General features: G+C 41.2%; 1 long non-coding RNA gene across 1 annotated transcript in view; it reads left to right on the top strand.

The window, feature by feature from the left end:
- Nucleotides 1-26431, top strand: part of LOC145348988 (uncharacterized) — an 86647-nt gene extending 60216 nt beyond the window's left edge. Inside the window, exons 2-3 of the long non-coding RNA XR_013888048.1 lie at nucleotides 19900-20012; nucleotides 20396-26431. This is a non-coding gene — a long non-coding RNA (uncharacterized LOC145348988). The remainder of the gene's footprint in view (nucleotides 1-19899; nucleotides 20013-20395) is intronic.
- Nucleotides 26432-26772: the final 341 nt, after the last annotated feature.

The raw sequence follows: 26772 nt of genomic DNA, 5'->3' as shown, positions 1-26772 counted from the left end.
ATTCTCCCTCAATGTACCCGAACAGATGCCAGCGCGTGGCAACGAGGGAATTTTCACAGTAACTTCATTACAGTGATAATGTAAGCCTACCTGAGACACTAATAAATAAACTTTAAAACTTTAAACTTTCTGTCCTTCACTCTCAGGAATTAGGACTAAGTGAGTCATTGGCTTGCACTCTCATAGAAAAGATGACTATTTCTTTCAAATATCTGCACCAACTCTGAATATTGACAATGCCACATGTCATTATTGCTTGGAATGGAAGTTCTGCTGCCAGTTGTTGGTTCCACTTAATATCTTCATTCAGCAAAATAAAACATTACATGTTGACTATGATAGATGGAAAAGATAAAGATGAAGCTTACTTCACTAAGTTTATTCAAATCCACATTGCAATGCATCTTCAGAAGGAATAGAAAAATGGATAGAATTGTTTTGGTATCTTGAAAACAAATGGTAAATCTGATAACAATATTGTGGTATAAAAAGCTTTGATGAGGCAAAGCACTTTAAGCACAGCTTGAGCACAAAATAAATGTAATGATAATTTATTAAATGGCAGACAATTAAAGCTGCATCACACCATCATTTTGATTTGCTGTTACAGGAAATCTTAAGGATTTCAAGGACACCAGGGAGTGAAACACAATTCAGTTCCAATGTACTATGCCAAGAATTACTAAGACAGAAGTTTGCATTCATGAATCAAGTCATTGAGAAAAGGTAGTGCACTGAAATAGGCCACCTTAGTAGTAAGGGATGATAATCGAAGGATGATTAATCTGCTACAACCTGTTAGAGAGCTCCATCAATAAACCCAGTCTTTGACTAATGATAATATAGTTGTCAATCTACAATAAACAGGAATAGAGAAAATAATAAATTCTTCACCAAAATAATAAAGTAAAATAATGAGCTGCTGAAAATAAAGCTGTCTGTCACGCTAGTCTATGGAAGCTAATATTACTCACAGAAATGTCTGGTTTCATTGAATCCCGACACTGCAGAAGCAGGCCATTTGGCCCATTGAGTCTGCACCAACTCTCTGAAGGATCATCTAGCTCAGCCCTATTGTCCATAACCCGATATATTTACCCCACTAGTCTCCCTAACCTACACTTCTTGGGACATTTAGCATGGCCAATCCACCAAACCTGCAATTCTTTGCACTGTGGGAAAAAACTGGAACACCAGGAGGAAACTCACACAGACAATGTGCAAACTGCACACAGACAGTCATCCAAGGCTGGAATTGAACCTGGGTCCCTAGCATTGTGAGGCAGCAGTGCTAACCACTGTGCCCACCATGCTGCCTCTAGACCATATGTTTTTGAAACAAATAGAATCATATCGATTTTTCTAGCATTAATTTGACTTATGGGCAACACTATGGCACCGTGGTCACAGTGCCCTGTGATTTTGGTTGAAATCTCAGTTCAGGACTGAAGAAATGCTTTTCTGCCAGAGACATTGTACCATTCATATGAGATGTTTAACTTGAAGCTAATGAAGGTGAATAATTAGGATACCATGATACTATTCATCAAAGGGAATTCTCCTGGTGTCCTGAGTTAATATATGTACCAATATTACTACTTTAACCTACACTGCTGAACTGAGAAATCATGTTATTGTTTGTAGGATTTTGCTGTGTGAAAACCTTGTTAATAACAGACCTGCTCTTCAAACTAATTTACTTTGAAATTTAGTAAAGCAATTGCTTTGTGCATTAATTGAATTACCAAGGAAAAAGGAACATTATTATGTTTTCTGGGCATCTCAATGCACTTTATAGCAAATAATTCTTATTTGAACAGTAAATATTGTTGTTATGTAGGTGAATGTGTCAGTCAATTGACACAATTATTTCTTAACTATCAAAATTAAATCTGTTTCCTAATTCTTTTTTTAAATCACTGACTGTTTAAAGATTATTTTTGTAATGGTTTGGAGGAAACCTATGTCCTGCTGATAAGTACTTTGATGTTACCATAGATAAAGTGAGAGCCCAAGGTTTGAATCTGTACAAATGTGTCATGAAGGTTAATGCAACCAGCAAACTTCTTTCTTAATGTAATCAGATCAACTATTGGAGAACTTTTAGAGAATGCCACTGTCACGTAACAAATCTGAATTGAGCGACAATTAAGTTTGAGAAAAGCACAAAACATCATTTGACCTGATGGTTGGAATTTAATCAACTTACTTCCCGCTGCAGCAATGGAACCAGTTGCAGGTCAGGAACCCGATTGGGGAAGGAGCAGGCTATTGAACAGGTTCATATGTTCATTCTTTGAAATGAAAACATTTCTAATTAAAGGAATCCTGGCATGGGTTACAAGGTCTCAGCAGCACTGGGACTTTTGAGGCTGCTGCAACCACAGAAATGGAGAGGAGACGTGGGAAGGCTAGAGGACTACCCCTTCTGCAACCTCCTCCTCTCCATGTCCAGGGTCTGGCACTGTTAGCAAGAGGTCTTACTGAGGGATCTGAGAGATTGCAGTGAGATGAACTCTCCTGAGAACAGGAGGAGAAAGGTAACCTCTCCAAGCTAGCTAACATGGACAGAAGTAGCTGAGGAAGCCAACAGCAGGAGTGTGATTCCCTCCACCTGGAGACAATGAACCAAGCAGATCCAAACCTCCGAAGGCATGATAGGTGAGTGGCATATTCAGGTGTTAAGTTCTGCTCTCTGATTTCCCCAGGATTCTCTTGCATAGCACAACTCAGAGCAATATACCTTGCATTTCCAGTCCTCCCTCTCTCTCCAAGCAGCTCACATCCCTATCTGAACAGTCAATACTCACACTAAACCTCATCCTATTGTCCTCTTACAACCATGCCTCAGAATCACCCTCTACAAATGGTGTCCTTCCCTCACACCCACATAACCTATTAAAACCTCTTGTCTGCTTTCTCCCCTTGCAGGAGAGGGGAGCACGTAAGTTGGAAAAAGGACAACATTCAACAGCTGGGGGCAGCCAGCACCTTGTCATTGTGTGCCTTCCTACTTCACTGGGAAGGAGATCTTGTTGCAGAGGGCTGCAGATGTCAGCAGTGGCCTGCCATGATAACCTTAGCCTCTGAGGCACTGGTGTTCTGACATGTCGAGAATGCCGATCCTTGCTTCCAAATGAATCTCAGTGACCATCTCTTGTGCTATGTGGAGGGGCATGTGGATGAACAGAAGGCAGCTGATGCTGCTGTTGTAGCTGTTTGTGCTGGTGCTTTTTCTGCTCTTGCTCCTTAGTAGAGGTGGAAGATGGAGCTACATAAGCTGCTGCCACACTATCTTGCTTATACGGCTGAGCAAGGGAAGTGCTAGACAGGTCAAGTGTTCTTCAAAATGTTGGCGACCATCTGTCAAGCAGTGAAAGCACTTTCTGAGAGAAGGGGTCTTTTGAACACCAGTCTCTCAATGGCCATGGCTGGAGCTCTTCAGATTCATTGATCAAAGATTTCCCAGCCTGTCAGTTTCATGAAGAACCTCACCCCATTTGCACTCAGCTTAGTGATCCTGACGAGTTGCTGACAGTTTGGAAAAGAGGTGCCCCTTGATGTAAGATCCAAAATTGAGTTCTTCATAAGTTATCTGACTGGTTTAATTTCTTACCCATCACCTGCACAGGGGTCCTGGCTCACCTTCAATCCTGCTCCAGTGTCACCCAGAAGAGGGTGGCACGGTGTTCAGATCCAGACCTGGCCTCAATTTCAGGGGATTTAACTCCCTGCTCATACACAAATAACAGATGGATCAGTTCTTTGTAGAAGTGCCTAGAATGGATTTTTGCTGCAAGAATTTTGAGGCTAAAATGTTCTGTATTGAATATTACTTTGTATTCACTGGTGTTAGGGACAAAGGTCTGACTCCTACAGATATTTAAGTTTCCAGAATGGTGCCATTAATAATAGTTTGTCACAGAAGAATTGAGAACATCAAAAGTGATCCTTGAGCCTTTTCTTCAACTTCACAATTAAACTTGTCCAAAATTTAGTAGCTTAGCCATGCGTTTGTGCTTCTACTGAGCAAAACTTATTTTTTACATTTCTCATAGCTCAAACAAACAATGTCCCTTTTTACAAACTGTATGTCAAAATGAGTTAAGATAGGTGCTGCAATTATACTGAGCTGCAACTAGTAACTGTAAACCTGTGATTTGCAGCCTGCCTATACAGGCAGCACAGCAGCACAGTGGTTAGCACTATTTCACAGCACTAGAGACCTGAGTTCAATATCCAGCTTGGGTCACTGGAGTTTACACATTCTCCCCGTGTCTGTATGTGTTCACTCCGGGTGCTCCAGTTTCCTCCCACGGTCCAAAGATGTGCGGGTTAAGTGGATTGGCTGTGCTAATCGCCTCTTAATGTCAGGGGGGCTAGCTAGGGTAAATGTATGGGGTTGTGGGGATAGGGCCTGGGTGGGATTGTGATTGTTGCAGACTCAATGGGCCAAATGGCCTCCTTCTGCACTGTAGGATTCTACTAGGATTGTGGGCTTGCAAGTAGGTTTTCATCCCCTCTGGGGATTTTCTTCATTTTGAAGAAAATAATAATAGTCAAAGTAAAGAAGGAAGTCAATATGCATAGTTCCAGGATTTATAGACATGGTTGACTTAATTGTTCAGAAGCTTTTCTGGAGTTATATCAGAATGGGGGGTGTCCCTTTTGACTGCTAGCATTCTTCTTAGGGCATCCTCAGCACATTTCTTAAATAAGTGCTTCTTTTCTGGTCAATTGTGTAAGGCAAAACACTTCTAAAAGAAAAATTGAGCAAAGAGCTCTTTGAGGGAGAAATGAAGGTACAACCTGAAATGAGTTGTCCACTAAGGATGCAGGTCAGTTAGATCGCGCAAGGAGATCTGCACTCGTCCATAAAGAATGCTAGGCAGGAGGCAGAAGAAGCTAAAATCAGAACTGGTGTAGTCACCTGAGGGTCATGAAGTTGCTTACATCCTCTCAAATCTTATTCAAACCAAACTGAAAAGTGGGCAATGAGGGAATGTAGACAAGAATGGCATAAATCAGACATTTTGATTGTTGCGGTGGTCTCCTTAGAGATTTTAGGCCATGGCCTGAACCAACGTGTTGATGATTCAATATTGTTTCTAAGGAATAGACAATCTGTACTCCTGGGATTTTGGCGTCTCTTAGAACCCATACAGTGCAGAAGGAGACCATTCGGCTCATTGCATCTGTACCGACTCTCTGACAGAGTACATTAACTAAATCATCTTCCCCCACTCTATCACCATAACTCCACACATTTACCATGGCTAATTCATCTTTGGATACTAAGGGGCAATTTAGATTGGACATTTCACCTAGTCTGCACATCTTTGGACTGTGGGAGGAAACCAGAGCACCCGGAGGAAACCCATGGGGAGAACGTGCAAATTCCACATGGACACTGACCCAAGGCCAGAATTGAACCTAGGTCTCTGACACTGTGCAGCAGCAGTGCTAACCACCATGCGACTATGCTGCCCATTCCTGAAATAAGTAAAGTTTAAAGGATAACGCGATACTGAAATGATTGAACTGCTCACTGATATTTTTATGTCATCCATTTCAGGCAGAAAGTGAAGTTTCTATTATCTGTAAGTTATCTGGAACTAAAAATGGCCATGTACAAAAAGAGTAAATGCCGATAGCTGCTCCAACTTCTGAATATGCAGTTGAAAAGTAAATGGAAGGCGGGATAACTGGCTGGTGCAGAGGGAAGAAACCCTTGACTGCAATAGGTGGCACTGTGAGAATGGAGTACAATTTATCTTATATGCATTCATAAAAGTGAACAGCCTCTGGTATCCAATTCCTCAGTAAGTGAAAAAAAGTACAATATAAAAATGGTTACTTAAAACCAACAACATACAGTAGAAACTTATGAAACGGGGAGGTAGCAACAAATGTTCCAATGAATTATGTGTAGAAAATAATGAAATTGAGGAAAATAAGGAGCTTACCTGGAAGTTGAAAAGGGAAGGTTGAGTCTGATAGGTCCAGCTCTGAACGTTTGACACAATTTGTCTCTTACTGAGAACAAATTTGTTGGAATGATTTCCAGGTTTTGGGAGAAAGGTTTGTTAACTGCTTGAAGACCTTGAAAGCAAGTCCATATTAGGAGAGAAGTCAAAGTTGTAGCCAATAAGAAGGAAATCAGTTCACCGTGTAACTGAATGCTCATAACACATAAGTTGCTCTCTAACGATCTGATTTTTATATCTATTAAAGCAAATTACAGCGGATGCAGGAAATCTGAAATAAAAACAAAAATTGCTAGAAATGCTCAGCAGGACTGGAAAAGGTTAGGAATGTAATAGGTTCTAAGCCAGTGAAAAGGTCGGAAGACAGGGGAGATTAAATAACAAAAGAATTAGTGGTGCAGAACAAAAGGGACAAAAGATTGTCTAGAGGAGGTGTGAATAGCAGAATGATGAACAACTGCTCTCTGAAAGCAAAAGCAAGAGAAAAATTAGCGTAAAACTGAAACCTGCAAAGAGAAAGGAAACAAAATGGGAGTAGAGATAATGGTCTGAAATTATTGAACTGGATATTGAGCTGGAAGACTGCCATGTGTTTTATCAAAATATGAGATGCCATTACTTGAACTTACATGAAGCTTTCATTTGAACGCTACAGTAGACTGAGGACAGAGAAGCCAGCATAAGAGCAAATTGGAGAGGAACTGGAAACCTGGGATCAAACTTGCGGACTGAATGGGGGTGTCCTATTAAGCATTTATTCAATCCATGTTTGGTCTCCCAAGGTAGAGCTGGCATCACTTTGGGCAGGGAATACAGTAAACTGAATTGAAGGATAAATATGTTTTTCTATTCTTATGCCTGGAAGGAATGTTTGAGGTCTTGGATGATGAAGAGAGAGGAAGGAGTAGATGTTTATCTTTTGCCTCTGCCTTGAAAGGAGGTAAGGAAAGGGATGTTGGAGACGGTCGAGGAGTCAATAAGGGTATCACAGAGGGAACAGCCCCTTTGCAGGAAAGGGGAAGATGTGTATAGAGGTTGCATCATGCTGGGTAGCAGGAATGGTAGAGCATAATCCATTGAATATGTAAATTAGTGGAGGTGAGGACAAGAGGAAGCCTAATGTGATCCTTGGAGAAAGGGATGAGAACAAAAATGCAGGAAGTGAGATTGACAGGATCAAGGATTCTGTCCACCATGTCTTCAGGTAAGGAAAAAGAGAGACATATCAGAAGAGTTGGTAAGGAAGGATGCATCATCAAAACAGATGTGATGGAAATGGAGAAACTGGAAGAATGGAATGGAGTCTTAACAGGAAGCAGTGAAGAAGTGTAGTCAAGGTAGCTATGGGAGTCAGTGAGTTTATACTGATTATTAGTTGGTGGCCCATCACAGAAACGGAGACAGAACAGTTGAGGAAGGGAATGAAAGATTTGGAGATGGACCATATGTAGGTGAGAGATAGGAAATCAGAAGCAAAATGGATGAAATTTCCTATTCCAGGATGAGAGCAGGAAGCAGCAGTGATACAGTCATCAATGAAAAGGGATTGAGGGAGGAGGCCTAGTAAAACCCGAGCAAGAAATGTTCCACATATCCTTCAAAGGACTCATGTAGGTACCCATAATAATGCCTGCTATTTGGAGATAGTAAGTGAGTTAAAGGAGAAGTTGTTCAATGTGAGAATTTCAGTCAGGCAGAGGAGAGTAGTGGTAGATGGAAAGTGGCTGGGCCTCTATTCAAGGATGAAGCAGAGTTTGCTCACACCATCCCAGTGGAAGGGGGACTGGTGTTGTCAGGAGATTGGGCAACCATGACAAAAAGGAGATGGTTAGGGCTAGAAAATTAGGAGGTTTTAAAGTGATGGACAGCGTCAGAAGAGACACAGATGGAGGTGGGAAGAGGCTGGGCACAGGGGAAATTAGTACAGTCGATAGGAAGAAATCAGTTTGGTGAGGCAGGAATAAGCTGAATCAATAAGTTGATCAAGGTCATTCAGTTTGTGAATCTTTGGAAGGTTGTAGAAGATACTGTGTATGTTGGAAAACTATGGAGGGAAAGTCTCCAGAGGTGATGGGGTCAATGACAGACCAGGAGATGATGCTTTGGTGTGCAGTGGTGAGATAATGGGCCAAGGAAGGTCAGAGGAAGCATCAGTGAGTTGGCATTTGGTCTCTGCAAAGTGGAGTTTGGTTTATCAGATGCCAACAGTATCCATTTTATCAACAGGTTTGATGACAATGTTAAAGTTGGACCTGAGGAAGCAGAGTGCAACAGGTTCAAAGGGATGTGACTATTCTCACAGCACAAAAAGAGGCCCTTTAGCCTATTGTATCTGTGCTGGCCATCAAACACCTATTTATTCTAATCCCATTTTCCAGCATTTGGTCTGTTGTCTTGTATATTATGACGTTTCAAGTGCTCATCTAAATGCTTCTTAAACATTGTGAGGGTTCCGACCTCTACCACCCAGTTCCAGATTGCCACCACCTTCCGTGTCTTCTCTAAATCTCCTCCCCTTACCTTAAATCTATGTCCCCAAAAGTGATTGCCCCGGTAAAGGGAGATTACTGTGGCTCAGTAAAAGGATCTGTTCTGCAGGGGAGAGCTCCTAGGCAAAGAGTTGGGCATGAGATACAACAGCCTAATTGCATCATGTCTTTAAAGCTCATTGAGTTGGGAATGTAAGGGGATGAAGCTGAGGCCTTTATCAAGGACAGATTGTACACAGTCAGAGTGAAAAGATATTCTGAATACACAACAAGGGGTAAGAATAGAAGAAGAATGGAGTAAAATCAAGTGAAGGGGAAGAACAATCTGGAGAGGTGTTATTACCTATGAGCTGTTGAAGAATTAAAGACACGTTCATTTCAATAGTCCAGCTTATTAAATGGATACATTCCTAACATTTTATTTCAACAGAGATAATGTCTTAAAACATTAAAAAGCATTGTGCAATGTGTCTGTGAAATTGCTCTTTTCTTCACATTTTTAATTTCCTACACACCTGAAAGGAGGAAATAAAGGAAAGATGAAATGAAACTGAAGAGCAGGACAGCTTTTAGACAGAGTGAATTGATGCTTTTGAAGGGGGGGGTTGAGGGCATGCAGCAGGCTGCACATGGCATTGAGTGTGGATCTCAGAATGCGGCAAGAATAATGGTCTGAAGGATACTGAATGTTGAGGAGCTATCCATTGTCCTGGGTTAATCTGAAAGACAAAGGGTGGAATTTCACTTTTTACCTTTATATCTCACTGCTTAAAACATTTCGATGGCTAATTTCTCTGATATGCTCCTGAATTTAGTAATGCCATACAAAGACGGGATTCAGTTACTAAAGGATTTTTTTCCCTGAGAATAGCTCTTCAAAGGAGGAATGCCAATTCCAAGGAGCAAAAAATAATATTGGGTGTCACTGCCAGTGTAGTGCTTGATGAGGAACAGTGTAGGTGAGGTACAGAATGAACCTCCATCCCTTTCAATCTCTCCATTGTTGTTCAATTATTGGGCTGTGCATTTGACATCCAGCACCAATCAGATATTGGGAAGAATTAAGATATTGTTTCCAGTGTCTGCACCAGATTCTGCTCCCTACCTACTGTCCCTGCAGTCTATTATTAAGCTAGTCTCTCAACAATATTGATGCCACATTTGATCTCGAGATGAGGTTCCAATGCCATCACTAAGGCTGCCTATTTGCACCTCAGTAACGTTGCTTGGCTTTGCCCTTGTCTCAGCTCATCAGCTGATGAAATCCTCATTCATCCCTTTGCTATTTTTAAATTCAACTATTCCAACACAGTCTTGGCTGGCCTCCCACATTCTATCCTTTGTAAACTTGAGGTCATCCAAAACTCCACTGGCCATGTCTTAATTTGCAGCTAGTCCCATTCCCCTGTGCTTGCTGTCCCACTTTAGTTTCTGGTCAAACAACATCTTCATTTCCAATTCTCCCCATTACGTCACCACTCCCTATCACTGTAATTGTTTCCAGCCCCACAACCCTCTGAGGTATTTGTGCTCCTCTAATTCTGGTCTCTTGTGCATCCACAGTTTTCATTGCTTCACCATTGATAGCTGTGCCTGGACCCCATGCTGTTGAATTCCCTCCCTATTTCTCTCTGTCTCTCTACCCCACTTTCCTCCTTTAAGATACTCCTTAAAATCTACCTCTTTGACCAAACATTTGGTAACTTGACCTAATGGGCAGGACTTTCCAGCCACGCTCGTCTCAAGATCAGAAAATCCCACCCAAGGTCAATGGACCTTTGCATGGTCTGCGTTCCGCCCCCCACCCCCGGCTATGATTCCTGTGGTGGGCGGGACAGGAAAATTCCACCCAATATCTCCTTATATGGCTCAGTGTTTTTTAATAATACTCCTGTGAAGCACCTTGGCTGTTTCAGTATATTAGAGGTACCATATAAATAAAAGTTGCTCCTGTTTGCCTTAGTAATGAGCTTTAATCCTAAACTCTGCATGAATTTATATAACCTTGATAAAAGTGCCAATTTCTGCTTCATTACCATCAGTTTTTTGTGAAACCATATCAATTGGGAACTGGTTTAGAATGATTTATATGGGGGTTATAAAAAAAGATATTTGACCAACTCTCCCAGAAATGTCTCATTGTGCTTTACATCAAATCTATTATTTCGGAACAGTCGCTATTCTACAGGGAAGTCTAGCAATCACGTTGTAACAACAGGACGTGCAGTGATGAAATGAATAACCAGTTAATGTGTTTTTCATTATGTTGGTTAAAGGAAGAATGTTGGAGAAGGCACTGAGAGAGCTCTTCAGATTCTTTTTTTAATAATGCCAACATGGTAGTGCTATGGGTAGCACTGCTGTTTCACAGTACCAAGGTACCAAATTCAATTCCCAGCTTGGGTTACTCCCTGTGTCTGCGTGGGTTTCCTCTGGGTCCTCTGGTTTCATCCCACAGTCCAAAATGTGTGCCGGTTGGGTGCATTGGCCATGCTAAATTCGCCCTCAGTGTACCCAAACAGGTTCTGGAATGTGGCAACTAGGGGATTTTCACAGTAACTTCATTGCAATGTTAGTGTAAGCCTACTTGTGATAAATGAATAAGCTTTAAATATTTAGCATCAACCTGAATTACTGGAATGGCCACATGGAATATCCATTTACTGTCTGGTGTGAGCTAACATGCCTCAATTATGTTGACACCCATTCAGTATTGGATTGCAGTATTGTCTACAGTACTCAGATCATAGAACTATAGTTTATTTTTATAAATTACAGTGTGCCTGCCTATGGTGCCATCCTATTCATACAAATTTGCAATATTCATGTTTAGCTGTCCAATAACTCTTACAACATCAGAAGTTTTCAAAATTATCTTGGGTGATAAATAATTTGAAACCATCAGCATTCCCATCATTGCTCCTCAGAATCTGACAATAATTTCTGGAATATAATTAAATGAAGAAATCCAGAAGTTTGTAACACGATACTAAGCTCTGAGGAAGTCCTACAGATTCAAAATATTAACTCTGTCCTCTCTATATAGATGCTCTCAAATCAGCCGAGTTTTCCCAGTATTTTCTGTTTTATTTAAGCATATAATTATGACTGAAAAACCTCCCTGGCCCCAGAAAATGAATGTTACATGCATAGAATGTCAAAAACCTCTTTAGAATAAACATACTTAATAATTATATGGTTTATTAAAGTGATGATGATTTTTCAACTTTTGCCTTTACTCAATGGCTGTGCTCAACAAGTTATTTCCCTCTCTCTAAAATTAAATTCAAAGCAAATCAGTGCCTTTCACTTCCTGGGTTACTGTCTGTGAGAATGGTTGCCTACCTTACTGAATGACACGACTGTTGATTGACACTTAGAGATCCTCTTAGTGGCAGAAGCAAACTAATGTCAAAGACAGAGGAACGCATACCACAGCAATCACTAGATCTTTGTGGGCAGTTTCCTTTCCTGTCAAACATCAGCATCGTCACTTCATTGCAAATCTTAGACTACTCATTTGTCCAGATTGTGTGTACCTTGGGGTAACAGAATATATAAAAATGTTCTCAGCTCACCAAAAATTTCCACCAATTTGGACTTTGAACTAAATAAACTGGTTAGAATTATATTCATTGGAATTTAGAAGAGTGAAAGGGGAACTCATAGAAAATTCTAACATGGTTAGACTGTGTAGATTCAGAAAGAATGTTCTCAATATTAGGGGAATCCAGAACTAGGGGCCATACTTTGAGGATAAGGGGTAAACTTCTTAGACCTGAAGTGAGGAGAAATTTCTTCATCCAGAGGATGGTGAATGTGTGGAATTCACTACCACAGAATGTAGTTGAGGCCAAAAGGTTGTCCAACTTCAAGAAGAATATATATCTATATAACTTTTGAGGCTAAAGGGACCAAGGGATGTGAGAGGAAGTGGGGATCAGGATATTAAATTGGATGATCAGCCATGATCAAAATGAATGGCGGAGCAGGCTCAAATGGCAGAATGGCCTGTTCCTACTTCTACTTTCTATGTTTCTAGTGATTCGAATATCACGTAATACTTATACTAACACTAGATGGCGCTGGAGACTTTGGCAATGGCTTTTCAGGCTCATCTGTTCCTTCTCCAATCAAACAAATGTAAATTGAGTAGATTTAGGGAAAATATTACATTCAAGAAGCGGATTTTTGTACGTATAGAAAGGGATGCCTTTTGAAGTGTTTGAAAGAAAACTCTAACCATTGGTTAACTTCTACTGCGGTCATTTTAACATTCTATTAGCAGAATATAGGTTAGTTGGACCAGATTAAAAACACTTTTGCTTCTTGCAATTGATTGTTACACACAACTACCAGATGTATCTTTTAAACAGAAAAGTATTCTAAATTGAAACAAACTTACATCCGAATGAATTTGTTACATCCAAACGCGTGTTGGCATATTATTTTACCTTTCCAATCAGGAATAAAGATTTTATTCAGCATTAAAAAATAAATAAATTCGGTTTGTAAACGCACCTCACATAACCAGTTACTAAATTAATTATCAATTGTAATAGTTTCGATTTGGAATACTCGTCAACCTTGGATCATTTGTAATGGTTATCTTCTGATTTGGAGATTTAGGTTTTATTTTTCCTCGCTCTGTCTGGTTTGCCTTTTTTTTCTTTAAGCAAGGAGCTCCGAAACACGGCAAAAGCTTTCTGTGTCTCTGGAGACTGGTTTAGTAAAGTGAGACCAGACTAGATCGTTAAGGATGATTGATGGCTCTGGATTTACATTCGTATGTATGGGATCACACCAAACAAGAAGGAATTGATATGATGCAGAAGAAAAATACACATGTACACATTGTCCAAGATATTCCGATTAGGAATGCGTACCTTTACGGGTAAATCTGCAATTCTAGCGCGCGTTCTCCTTTAAGAATTCATTCTTTCCATATGAATATTTAAAGCTATACCCACAACATCGATGACGTTTCCAAAAGAAAATTTAAACAGGATTGGCATTAACATCGAAATAATACAGATTCACACGAAAATACACATAGGAAAGATTTCCATGCGTTCTGTTTCTTGCTACGAACTTCCTTTACATGATATTAATGCGAGGTTGCTGTCCAATCTGCCGTCGCTGCTCCTCACTTTAAACAGATTTCTCGTTTCCATAACAAAGCAGAAAGCCCCTTCTTTCTGCGGGATCTCCAAAGACCTGTTGTAGACACTCGAGTGCCAATTTAAATAAAGCAAACGGGATTTTTTTTCAGCCGGACTTCGTTGTATACGAAATGTGGCCACTCTCATTTTAATTTGTTAGGGCGTTTCATTTGTGAAACTGGGCTGATTGGAAAATCTGCTATAACATTTCAGAGTCCGCTGCTGCTACTGTGCACGGAGCAGCCCTGCAATCGGTGAGTCCACAGGAGTGACAATTTTAAACACTTTGTTTTTATTTTTATCTTATTTCGCCCCCCTTCCCCAATTTATTTAATTCGGCATGTAATTACCGGAAAGGTGGAGGGATTAGTCTCGCTTTAGCCCTTGAATTGTTTTTCACACTGCAGCATCGCTGGTTAGAGTTTATCAATCAGTGGCAATAATCTCAACCGATTCGATGTCCTTCCATTGATTGAACGGGATAAGTAGGTTTGCTACCTGTACTCTACATTTTGAATGTTCCAATTGCTATTCCATTGTGGTGACAGGGCTGCCATTTATTTGACTGCGCAGACAGTGATATTAAACCTTATCGCTGCTTATTGCACCCTTGTCGTGTCCATTTCTTTCAACAATATGTATTTGTTCAAACCTTTCTGCTAACCCTTTTCAGGCCAGCAGCTAGAGTCTTCCTTCGAATTCTGCATTTTATTATATGGAATTCTAAGGCGATAAGTTCTCATTAGAGACTTGTCACAAGAAACGATGTTTAATGGTGGAGGAATTGAAGGATTCCCCCCAGCCCCCCGCACCCCCGCCACCGCATGCGGGTTACATAAAATCCCATGACAATAGTAGGCCAAACGGTTACAGTATATGAACGATTTAAAGCGGCCTTTCTAAAGCGCGCCCCGCTATTTATTGGGAGGAAGCAGGATTGGATAGGATTGGACATGTGGATGTCTTAGTACACTGTCAATTTCCAATAGCGACCGCGCATTTTAGATTCAACACATCAGAGTCAACACTCTGAAAGGCCCAGACAACTTCAGATCAAACATTTCTGTTCAATTATTGGTGCACGAACTATATTTATGAATATTCCTTCACCGAGAAATGTTAGATTAAATTAGACGATAAAAAAACACGGGCCTTAACTGATGACAAAGTTGAAATCTGGCGCCCGTCATAATTAGTTCAAATCCGTTTCTCTCACAATTGCACTTTGCTTGGAATGAAATGATTCAGCTGCTTGGTTCCATAAAGCAGCCACAGGAGATTGTCTTCACTGTTGTTAGTTTTATTTTTTTATCTGTAGTTTCCCCTCTCCGCACCCCCCCCCCCCCCCGCGCCCTTGACGGCCTGTGAGATGGTGAGACATGCGAAAGAGAGAAACCCCGTTTGTAACTGTGATGATTTCTGCCATCACCGGCCCCCTCCCCCCCCCCACAAAAAAAAATGGACAAAAAGAAGTTAGGGATCACATCTCTTCGACTGGCTTTATAGTTTTCATCCTGACAGGGTTACCAGACTTTACAAATTCTGCATTAAGCTTTTCTTTCCGGGGGGAGGACTTTCTTTAATATACATTTAAACGACAAGGACTCAGTTTCGTTTCTGTTTGTCCTCTGAGTTGTTTTCTGTGTATCAATTTACTTAAAATACATTTGAACAATCGGGGCAGTCGCTCATTATTTCCACTTAAGATGCAGTCAACACAGGGGTTCTAAATAATATGCTGATTTTGAGTTTTAACATAGCATTGGGATATTTCCGATTGAAAGCGAGACCAGTGTTAAAAGACTGAAAATGGGCGAATGTGGCCATGGAGCAGTTTAATGGGATCAGTGTCAGACACCAGCGAATGGAACAAACTACAGGAAATACGGTCACTGTGGCATCAACTGAACAATCTCTGCAATCCCCCAGGGTTTACAGAGGGATCGGTCTCCGGAATCCCTTCTTACACACGATTCTATCTCGTGATCGTTAAATATCTAATAACCCGGGATTGAGTGATTACTTGCGATCTCACGCGGAGGTTTGCCCAGGCGGCGGGAGATCCCTGAGCAAGTCAAGTGTTGGCAATAATTGTGATTCTAGGCCATGAGATATCCGTAAAGGGGGAGGGAAGGGAATTCTCTCTTCCTCTCCATTGAGCTTATTGAGTTTGGAATTGTTCTTATCATGTTGCCGAACATACTCAAAAATGTTAAGAGCTTCGGCGGTACAGAAATCCGGGTTTTTAGTGATATCTTGATTTTAAAAACACACGAAATTCAGGAATTCCGCTGTTGGGATGAACCAGTGAAGTAGAGATTTGGGTATTCAAGCTTATCTTTTGGGCTTTGGCAAGATAAAAATAAAAGCAAGTGACTTGGTAACCTTGCTGGCTGCTTTTATTTCTTGACACTTAGCAACTCGAGGTTTGCACTGACCCGCTCTTCCAAGTCACTTTCTGACAAAGAGGCATTGGGAGGTCATGTGGCACATTGACAGGTCAGAGTGAGAGCTGGTAAATATAGCCTGTCCCAAGCCCCCTTTGCCAGCCATTGGCCGCTCACTCTGCAACACTGAGGGATCTCGGGATTTGTAGTTGACAGAATGAACGCGGATGTCACTGGCATCCACTGAAATTCTCAGCACTCACCGAATCCATTACCAGCCACTGAACTGCAAACGACCCAGGAGTGGGTTGGATAGCCACGTGCGCAGGATGAAGAGGTTCCCTTAAAATTAGTAACTTAATTAGAAAACACAAGTAGCATCATGAGCATGAAAGCAGATCGCCAGGCTTTACTTAAAGTGAACGTACTCTCATTGAATAGTGCTCCCTAAAGACACCCTCTGCTGTAAATCCCCGAGGACTGGCATCAGTCGGTGGAGATCTACTGAGCAAGGGATTTGTCGTTTAATGGTCAGAGATCCAGCGGTAACGACCCGCCGCTGGTGTCAGAACCTGCAATCTCTCCGCAGATCCATTCTAATCCCTACTCATGGATGTGCACTTTCTCACCTCATCCTGCACAGAATCCCTCCAGCTCAAAGTCAATCAGTCTTTACAGTCCACCCGAAATCTCATTGCAGATAATCTAAAAATCGTGACAAACGCTAATCTTCTGACACTCTTCTGTAGGCTTTTAAATATTTATACGTTCCCAATGCACACAATTGCTGTATTTATTTCCAGTTTCAACGTTTTATTTTATCGAGAATGATACCCATGCAAGTCGAAAGCGTTTAAACAAACCATACATTTTTTTAAGTCCAGTAAATACAGACAACCATCTAATCAGGTACAAACACTGAGGCGGGACACTCTTTAATATTTTTATTTATTTTAATTAGTGTCACAGGTAAGCTTACATTAACACTGCAATGAAGTTCCTGTGAATATCCCGTAGTGTGAGGATGTGAAAAGTGTGTGCCGTTTCGAGTGGAAGTTATTAAGAGGTTCACAGGGTTCTTTTTGGGATATGGGATGAAGGGGGGAATCAGAATATTGAATTCGATGATCAGCCATGATCAAAATGAATGACGGAGTAGACTCGAAGGGCCGAATGGCCTACTGCTGCTTCTAGTTTCTATGTTCTTCAATTTTATCATTTTGCTTTTCAAGAGCAATTTTAATTTTGAAAAACATCTATATTTCACTGTCTTTCCCCCTCTGGACCCTTTCATTCTACAACTGATTTGCCCAGTTATTTGGCCAGTTAGCAAAGGCAAGGCGGAAACACACTTGCACACAGTTTCTCGGCGATCTCCATGAATCAACAATATACTTGCTCACCAATCAACCAAGTGATTTTTCGGAAAGTTCAATGCGACTCCGAAACTCTACCGGATTGTAGATAGCTGATAGTCCATGTGTTCTAACTATTGAACGTCTATTCGAAACACCTAATCCCTAAAAAAAAAACTTGACTCGGAGGTGGCAGGATCTTTACTTGTAGTCAACATTCCCTTGCTCTGTTCGTGATGCTATTATAAGTATGAAGAAAAAAGATAGGCTTGTTGCTGCCATCTGGTCCTGTTCAGTCACTCCTCTCTGTGCAGAGACTTAAGAGAGAGGCACATTGATCAGGTCAATGTGTAAACTTACTTTTATTTGAACAAAGGAACAGACAGAAACATTTCACATTCGGAGTGTACACCAGAAAGAGTGTGTAAGTGCAGGATAATCTATGTGTGGTGGTGGGGGTATTTTTGTACAGATTGATACATATATCCTACACATTATGTATTATGGCTGAATTTCCGCCTTTCAGCGAGTTTTGGAATATTGTTTAACTGCTGTTGGTAGCACACATGACGGAGAACAAGAGTTGTTGCAAATTTTGGAGCCAAGCAACTTTTAATTACATACATCCCAATTGTTGGTGTTTAATATCGATCCTACGCAGTTCCTTTTTGAGAAAGCCAGCCAATCCCTTTGGAACACCCAGCAGGGATAAAAATGTCCTTTCCTTTGAGTTCACCACATTGATTAGCCCTGTTTTATTTACCAGCGACAGAGCTTTGCTTGGGACACGCTATAAGACGGTGCACGTTAATATAAACCTCTCTGCATTTATCCCCACATTCGCTTACGCCCTAATAATTAGAAGACATGTCTTGCTTGACCTTTGACAAGATTTAAAAGACTCGAGAGGAAAATCCTCCTGACTTTCCCTGTCGCACCGACATCACCCATATGTTAAAAGTGGAAGTATTATGCGCTCTTATTTGAGGCGGTGGGGAAGCGCGCCCCGAATGGATTCTGCCAAGCGCCTGGGTAGGGGCTGGGGGGTGGGGTAGTATTTTGTGAACGTATGACCATCAATCATCTCTCGGGGTCGAAGGGGGATTTTCTTTTTCACTTTGGCACACAGTACAATGAATGTGTTTTAAAAGGTTTGAAATGAAAGCTTTGCGGTGAGATGTATGGCCAGTGGAATTGTTGTCCCTGCGAGTGTTACAGGATCCTGTGTAACTATCCGGAGCACCGCAAGGCGCGGCAAAATGTGGGCAAAATGAACGCAGAGTTAAAGCTCAGGGGAAACTGCGAACATCAAGTGGAAAACACCACGATCAAGGCTGACGTGAACATTTACTGGGCGGGGAGGGTGGAATGGAACTAAAGGAGATACAATTTAATGCATTAGATTTGAAACAAGATTGAAAACAGCACAGGGACCGAAACATACTCTCCTTGACATCAAGGCTAGTTTTATAATTACAAAGCAAGGGACTGCATCACCAGACACATGCTTCCCTCCAACTCCGCCACACAGACCTGTGCTAATATCCCTGTTCAACACTTTTGGGAGACAGTGCTACTGGGGCGGGCTCAATCAACGCCAATTCACAAAGTAATCCCCAGGCTTCAATCTTTATCCGTATTTTTGCAGGTTGCATCCGGGAAGAAATGAAAAAAAAAGTTTGAAATGTTTAAGGAACACAAGGTGATGTATGGTCATCAATGTGTATGCTTGAGGATACTTTGACAGACAATGCAACATTTTGACATTTAGGCCACTCGTTAATCAAACGCGCGTTGATATTTAGAAGTTTTACGTTGAAATGATGCATTGCTCTACGTTTAAAACATGAATGGGATTTCAGTTGGAGTTGCAAATGAATTTAGGTTTGGAGTGACGCTCTGCCATCCAAAAGTCTGTGTTCGGATTCTGTGAGTTGTTTTAAACAAATATTTCTTACATTCTCTTTTCGAAGACAAAAGTATTCATTAAATTACGAGGGGACGGAATTCTTTATCATAAAATCCCTACAGTGCAGAAAAAGTCCATTCGATCCATTGAGTCTGCACCGACCACAATCCCACGCAGGCCCTAATCCTGTAACCCCACCTATTTACCCTGCTAATCCCCTGACATTCAGGGTCAATTTAGCATGGCCGATCCACCTAACCCGCACATCTTTGGACTGTGGGAGGAAACTGGGGCACCCGGAGGAAACATGGGGAGAATGTGCAACCTCTACACGGACAGGGACCTGAGGTCGGAATTGAACCCGAGTCTCTGGCGCTGTGAGGCAGCAGTGCAGCCTGTGCCGCCGTAAATTAATTGAAAATGTGGACATACACGCATTATAAACTTGGTGTGTCATTAAATCTGTGACATGCCCCTAGTCATTGCAGGACTGAATTTGCCGGATATATACTACAAACAACCATCATTATGATGTCGATACAGTTATTGTGTTTTAATAATTCAAATATTATTTAGATAACTTCAATTTATTTTTTTCTTATATTTGCAGTTACCGCACGTCTCCATTAGACAATTGGTAAGAATGAGCTTGATCTGCACAAACGCACAACACGACCCAGATATTGCTCAAATGGTGCAATCCCAACCAATCCCTCTATATTGGTAACTACATCCTTTGAAATCATTAGTTATATGTTGTTTCGTGACGGGGTGTTTTTGTACTCTCCTCTACAATTTCAAATAAGACTTAAAATGAATCAGTCCATCTTAAGTCACTTACTGTCAGTATTATTTAAATGTTTTATCTAAGTGTCGCAAGTGGTGTCTGTCTCCTTATTAAAACTCAGATTTAACTTTTAGATCTGATGAATTGAGCGCGAGTAAAGTTACCACAGTTTGAACTTTATATTCAGCAGCAGGGGGCAGCAATGCGCACAGTTATATGTGTATTCTGTACTCTGCATGGCAAAGCAATAAGAACAGTGGTTGAGGTAAATGGGGTGCTGGGTGGTTTAATCCGTCAATAACTGTCTCCCAACATGCAGGACTTCAGATTGAATCAAGCACACACATGTGATGGAAGTGTCACCTCTGCTCAGCATAGAAAGCCCTGCTTGCGAAGAATGTGAATAGATTTGGGCTGATTCGATCTTCAAATCTGCAACAAAAAAATAGTCTCCGCAGTTCATCACAGATTGGGCCTCCAAGTCCAAAAAGTTGTCTCTGAGGATAGAAAAGATGGCAGCGTTGAAGAATAGGTGGTTCAATAACAGACCGAACGCACCTTCATCTGATCAGAACCGCTGTTCATAAAAATGAAAACTAAAAGTCCACCTTCGACTTGCATGTGTCTTTTGTATAGAATACAATTTCAACCACAGTACCACGTTTCGCAGACTGCTATAATGTTTTAAATAAATCATCTTGAAATTCAAATCATAAATAGCACGAGACAACACAATCAAATAAGTCGAAATGTTTAAATCATCTTTGAAAACCGCGATGTTAATACATTGTTATTTTAATCGCCGATGAGCTGTGGCGTGGCTGCTGCGTCAGCATTTATTGCCCATCCCTGAGGGCAACTAGAGTCAACCACATTGCTGTGGGTCTGGAGTCACATGTAGGGCAGATCAGGTAAGGATGGCAGATTTCCTTCCTTAAAGGACATTGGTGAACCAGATAGGTTTTTACGACAATTGGCAATGGTTTCATGGCCAGCATTAGACTTTTAATTCCAGATTTTTACCAAATTCGTGTCACCATCTGCTGTGAGCATTACCCTTGGTTCTCTGGATTACTAATCCAGCGACAATACCACTGTGCCACTTATCTCCCCTTTAAGTGAAAGGACTCTAACTAGTATATGTATTGATTTTTTGCTAGTTATTTGTTGACAAATCTATAGTAAATAAGTTAACTGGTTAATATAGCAAACTTTTGGGTGTAATTCAGAATGTTGCTCGTTCAGGCAAATTAACACCACTTTTATAATAAAAACAAGGTACTGCACATGCTGGAATTCGGAAGACGCTTGGAATACTCAGGAGGTCGGGTAGCACTCTAGAGCGAGAAAGAAAGTTAGTTCGATGACTTTTCATCAGTTTCTGATTATAGAGCACTGACCTGAAACAGTAACTCGATTCCTCTTTCCGCCGATGCTGCATGACCTGTTGAACATTTCCAGCATTTTCTGTTTTGCTTTGGTGACTTTTGTTACCTCAGCTAATTTACCAGTAGTGTTTCACGTCATCTTCGGGGTATTATCACAATAAGAACTCCCCACAGTTCAAAACACCCAGGAAATTTCACCACATTGCAAAATGCTAAATGAAAATTCTCCACACACCGCGGTTTATGGACAATGACGGGTAGCTATGAATGGAATGAAATGACAGCCAATGCTTCAGAGGTGGTTGATCAATTGTATTTGGCGACAATTTGTTACACAATCTTTGTATCAATTGTAACGTCAAACATGTTGACATAGAAACTCACTCCAGAATGGCACCAGCAACATTTTTAGAGAATATTACTGAATTTCTTAGCGAGAAAGATACAGGCGTCCTAAAAAGTAGAGGTAATAAGACAGAATACAATTTCTATTCTCTCTCTATATATAAGTAAATGTTAATGTGTAACCAATACGATATGCAATATAGTTTCAATTCCAGAATATAAAGTTCGCTACACTAAATGTAACATTGTTCCCCTATTTGATGCAACTCAATCTCTCACATTGTATCCATTCCCACTATGTTCATTTTCAGACTCTTCCCACACTGCCTTGTATTGTAGATATTATACCACGCACTATAAGTAACATAGCTCCCCCCGCTATATAATATATTTTATAATCTATGCAATATTATCATCCATTTATTTTCATATAACATCCTTTTTTTATTATATTGTATATACTGGCTGCTGTATATGCAATACCATTATCAATGTAGTTTATGTACGATTCTCTGTTTGCAAATAATATTTCAAACCGTATATGATACGATTTCTACATTGTAAATATAAATCACTCACCTGCATATACACCCTTCTTCATAATAGTCACACCATTCTTCAATGATGCAATTCCTCTCACTACATTGACCCACTCATCATACTATATGTAACACAATTACCCACACTTGAGAGAGAAACCAGGTAAGACATTCACCACGCTGTTTGTAACATCTTACCGCACGCCATATATACAATGCCACGCCCATGCTATATATACACACATGTATATATAATTTGCCCCGGTTATATGTAACACTCGAGGTGAACACTTTCTGTTCATTTGTAAAAGGTTTGCATAAATGGTTTGCATATTTATTAAGACACAGCTGACGAATATCACATCTTAAGGCGGCGATCGGAAGTTTTCGGGAACGACCAGAACAGATGGTCTGGCGATGCACACTCACAATCATAACGGTGTTGGCACGCAGATTCCATCTCCCTTATCTCAACCGTTCTGCTGCATCAAGAGAGGCAGACACATTCCTGGGAGGGTAGACCATTCGAAGGGAAAATTGTTCCCCAGGTGATTGTGACCGTTGGGTGCTTCCTAGTAAATATCCCAGCATAAGAAGACAGTAGAAATAGATCTAAAGGCAGGACAACCATTTGCTTTGTCAGCAGCAAGTGAACTAAAGAAGATGGGTGAAAAAACAGAAGGACTGATACTCTCAGACAACGCATAAAGTATCATACTAGCGAGACAAATTAGACCGCAAAGTGCTAGTATGCTATGTACCAGCCAATTCCGGTGAAAATGACTATCATGATGAAGTTAAGCATATTATAATTGGTAATACATATACAGAGAAAACAAACTTTTACACATAATAAAGGTGTAAACAATCTTCGCAATTTTATTATTTAAGTATAGCACATGGCTTTTGATAAGTATTGATAGAACATGTCAACAATTCAAGCTATAATACATTCATTAATCGATTTGGTTGTGTCAAATAACATGAATATTACTGGGATATTACATGTACTCACTTCTTAATGTTCACAGTCAGTGCAGCACCGGCAGAGGTCAGTCATGGTATCATCCCCTCCCCCTTCACATCATGTCACACAATGGATTTAGAGCCACACAATCATAGGCTGGCACAGCGCAGAAGGAAGAAATTTGTGTGTTCAGCTCTTTGCGAGAGTTTAGCCCTAATACTCTGTCCCCATTGTGCCCAAGCATATCAACCCATTCAATAAGATGCTGGCAAGCAAGAAGAAGGAAAGAGGGGAAAAGCCAATGACTCGAAATGGTCAATCTAAAGAAAACTAAACACAAATATTCGATTAGATTATATCCATTCCACTATGTGATTGAAGTTTAATTAAAGTAATCTGTGATGGAGCCCCGACACATCATTGCCAACTATTGGACATCGATTACCAGCTGCTAGCTTCGCCAGCCACCAGCTGACCTCTTCCAAACTCAGGTGGAAACTACTTCCTCCTTCAGTGAAGGATTGCCTCACTTTATGTACACTTTTCAGAATTCCATTCGTCCTTAAAATGATTGACGGGATCTCCGGTTTACAGAAACTAACCACAGCCATTGTCCCAAGTAGGAAGACTTGCATTGCTGTCTGACTCAAGCATTGGATTCTGAGCAATAACTGGAAAGCATGTACTGGTTCCAGCAGGATTCTCTTTACAACAAAAAACAATGCTCGTGGCAATCTAATATTTATTGACAATCAGTTCGACATTTGTAGGGATTTTGAAACAGAAGCGGTGAAGGAGAGACTTAATTAATTGAATTGTGAGGGGGCTTAGGTAGAGTGAATAGGGAGAGCCCATTTCCCTTAGCCAGAGAGGAGATAGATTTAAAGTAATTGGTGGAAGGATTAGAGGTGAGTCGAGGAGAAATGTTTTCACCCAAGAAATGATCGAAGTGTGAAGTGAGAGTGATAGTGACGGAAACCCCTGATCTAATCTGGAAAGTACTTGGACATGCACTTGGCGTGCCTTTACCTACCTAGTAACCAAAAACAGGAAATGGGATTAAGCCGTTTAGTTTCTTTCGGCAATCACAGACACAGTGGGGGAAGGATTTACTTCTACACATTTCTTTAAGATTCGAAGTTTTACCTGCACTAGAATCATAGGATCCCTGCAGTGCAGAAGGAGTCTGCACGGACCACGGTCCTGCCGAGGCCCTATTCCCAATTTATTCACCTTGCTAGAACCCTTGACATTAAAGGGCAATTTAGATTAGCCAATCAACCTAACCCGCGCATCTTTGGACTGTAGGAGGAAACCGAAGCAACCGGAGGAAACCCACGCAGACATGGGGAGAATGTGCAAACTCCACACAGTGAGCCGAGGCCGGATTTGAATCCAGGTCCCTGGCACTGTGAGGCAAAAGTGCTAACCACGGTGCCGCATTAATCGACTCTCATCAGGTATCCGAGTAAACGAATAAGTTAGTTGTCTGGTGAGGACATTGTGCTTTAAGACACATAGTAGAGATGCTATATATTAAAAAAAACTGACGTTGCAGTTTAACCTTCCATCCCCGTGGTCTGAGTTTGGTTTTATAGTCGCAGAACTGTCGATTTGTGGGGCGACGGAGATTAACAGTTTCTTGACTATTGCTCTCCAACGCCACCCAACAAGCAGCTGCCTAACTGTCGCATTGCCCAAGTCTTCAGTCTATACAAATCAATAAGTGTTGCAAATCTAATCAGTCACCACCCTCCTCATTTAACATTCTGCCTTACAGAACTGTACTACATTGGTAAGTTAAACCCAACCTCGTTTCTTTGGAAAAGGCTAACCTAAACACGCCTGAGAACCACCTAGGTCATCCATTTCCACAGCGAAGTGCCAGAGATGTGTTTATAAGGGGTATAGGATGTGCTAGACACCTCAGGCAAACGTCTGTCTGCAACCTACATGGATGTTACGTTGAAAGAACGGCATCGCTTGCAACTCGTTTTAAAGGAGTCTTTTGCGTGCTGCGAAATCCCCTGGTTTCCGGAATGTAGCCAGCTTTCTGACGATGGTACACATCCATTTTACTTCAGGCTAACGGAGTGATCACTACACAATGCACTCACCATGTGTCCGTGAGCACTGAAACAAACTATCTGGAACGTTTGTAACCGCTGAAATTGAACTCCATTGTTCTCAACAGCTGTTCTTACTTGTAGGCAACACACCCCAAACCCCCTTTCGGAACCGAACGCCAATTGGACACATTGTCCGAAGAAAAAATATGTTTGAACATTCTAACAATATTCAACGTCATTTTGAGCAAAAGAGAAAAGCAATAGCTGTACAAGAATTCATCTTTGGCATCATTGCCTACCGGTTTTTGGCTAGTGTTAAAGTGTTTTTTCGGTTTCTGGAATGATCGAGGTTTCTACAGTTCACATTAGGCATTTCTCTCCATTACGTGCTTCCCAAATCACCGAACTCTTGTAAAGTTTGCTGTGCCGCTCAGAAATGTTTGAGAGATTCACTGTTATTATGTTTGTAACTTATAGTGAAAACAAGTGTAATATGGATTGAAAGCAAAATGTTTTAGATTTCAACATACTGCCTGGTTGCAGTGTACGCTGCCTACCATCTGTACATACAAACAAATACAGGGATGTAGGCGGCACTGGCAACACAAGCCTTTATTGTGCATTCCTAATTGCCTTTGAAAAGGTGGCGGTCATTCTCCTTCTGCAAGCGCTGCAACCCGTGTGCTGAAGAGACGCCCACTCGGTACTGTTAGGTAGAGAGTTGCAGGATTTTCACCCAGTGAGGATAAACGACGACTGGATGTTTTTCCAAATCAGGGTGGCATGTGACTTTGAGGGGAAATTGAGGGTAATAGTGTTCCCATGTGCCGGCTGCCTTTGTCGCTCCAGGTGGGTGAAATAGAAGAACTGGGAAGTGCTGTCAAAGATGCATTGGCGAGTTACTACAGTGCATTTTTGTAAATGCGTGGCAACATGGTGCCAGTGGTGGAGGAGATGCCAATCAAGCGGGCTGCTTTGTCCTGAATGGAGTTGAACTTATTGAGTGTTGTTGGGGCTTCATTCATCCAGACAAGTTGTTGGGGGGGGGGGGGGGGCTCATCACCCTCCTCACTTATACCTTGTAGGTCGGCTTTGGGGAAGTAGTTGAGCCACTTGTTTCAGAATACACAACTTTTGATCTGCTTTATAGCCACAGTTCTTCCTATGGCTGGTCTATTTCATTTTCTGGCCCCTGGTAACGTCTCCCTCCGGACCCAGAATGTTAATAATTGGGTAGGTGGTTGGGGGTTCAGTGATGGCAATGCAATTGAATGTCAAGAGGTGATGGTTGGATTCTCTCCTGTTGGAGGTGGTTATTGCCTGACACTTGTGCTGCAATGTGAATATCACTTGCCAATTATCAGCTCAAACTCTGAAAGGTGAATGGG

This window comes from Carcharhinus amblyrhynchos, chromosome 10 (genome assembly GCF_965287045.1).
Source record: "Carcharhinus amblyrhynchos chromosome 10, sCarAmb.v2.hapA, whole genome shotgun sequence".
NCBI lineage: Eukaryota > Metazoa > Chordata > Chondrichthyes > Carcharhiniformes > Carcharhinidae > Carcharhinus > Carcharhinus amblyrhynchos.
The sequence above is the reverse complement of the archived record's forward strand: the minus strand, read 5'-3'. Positions and strand labels throughout refer to the sequence as shown.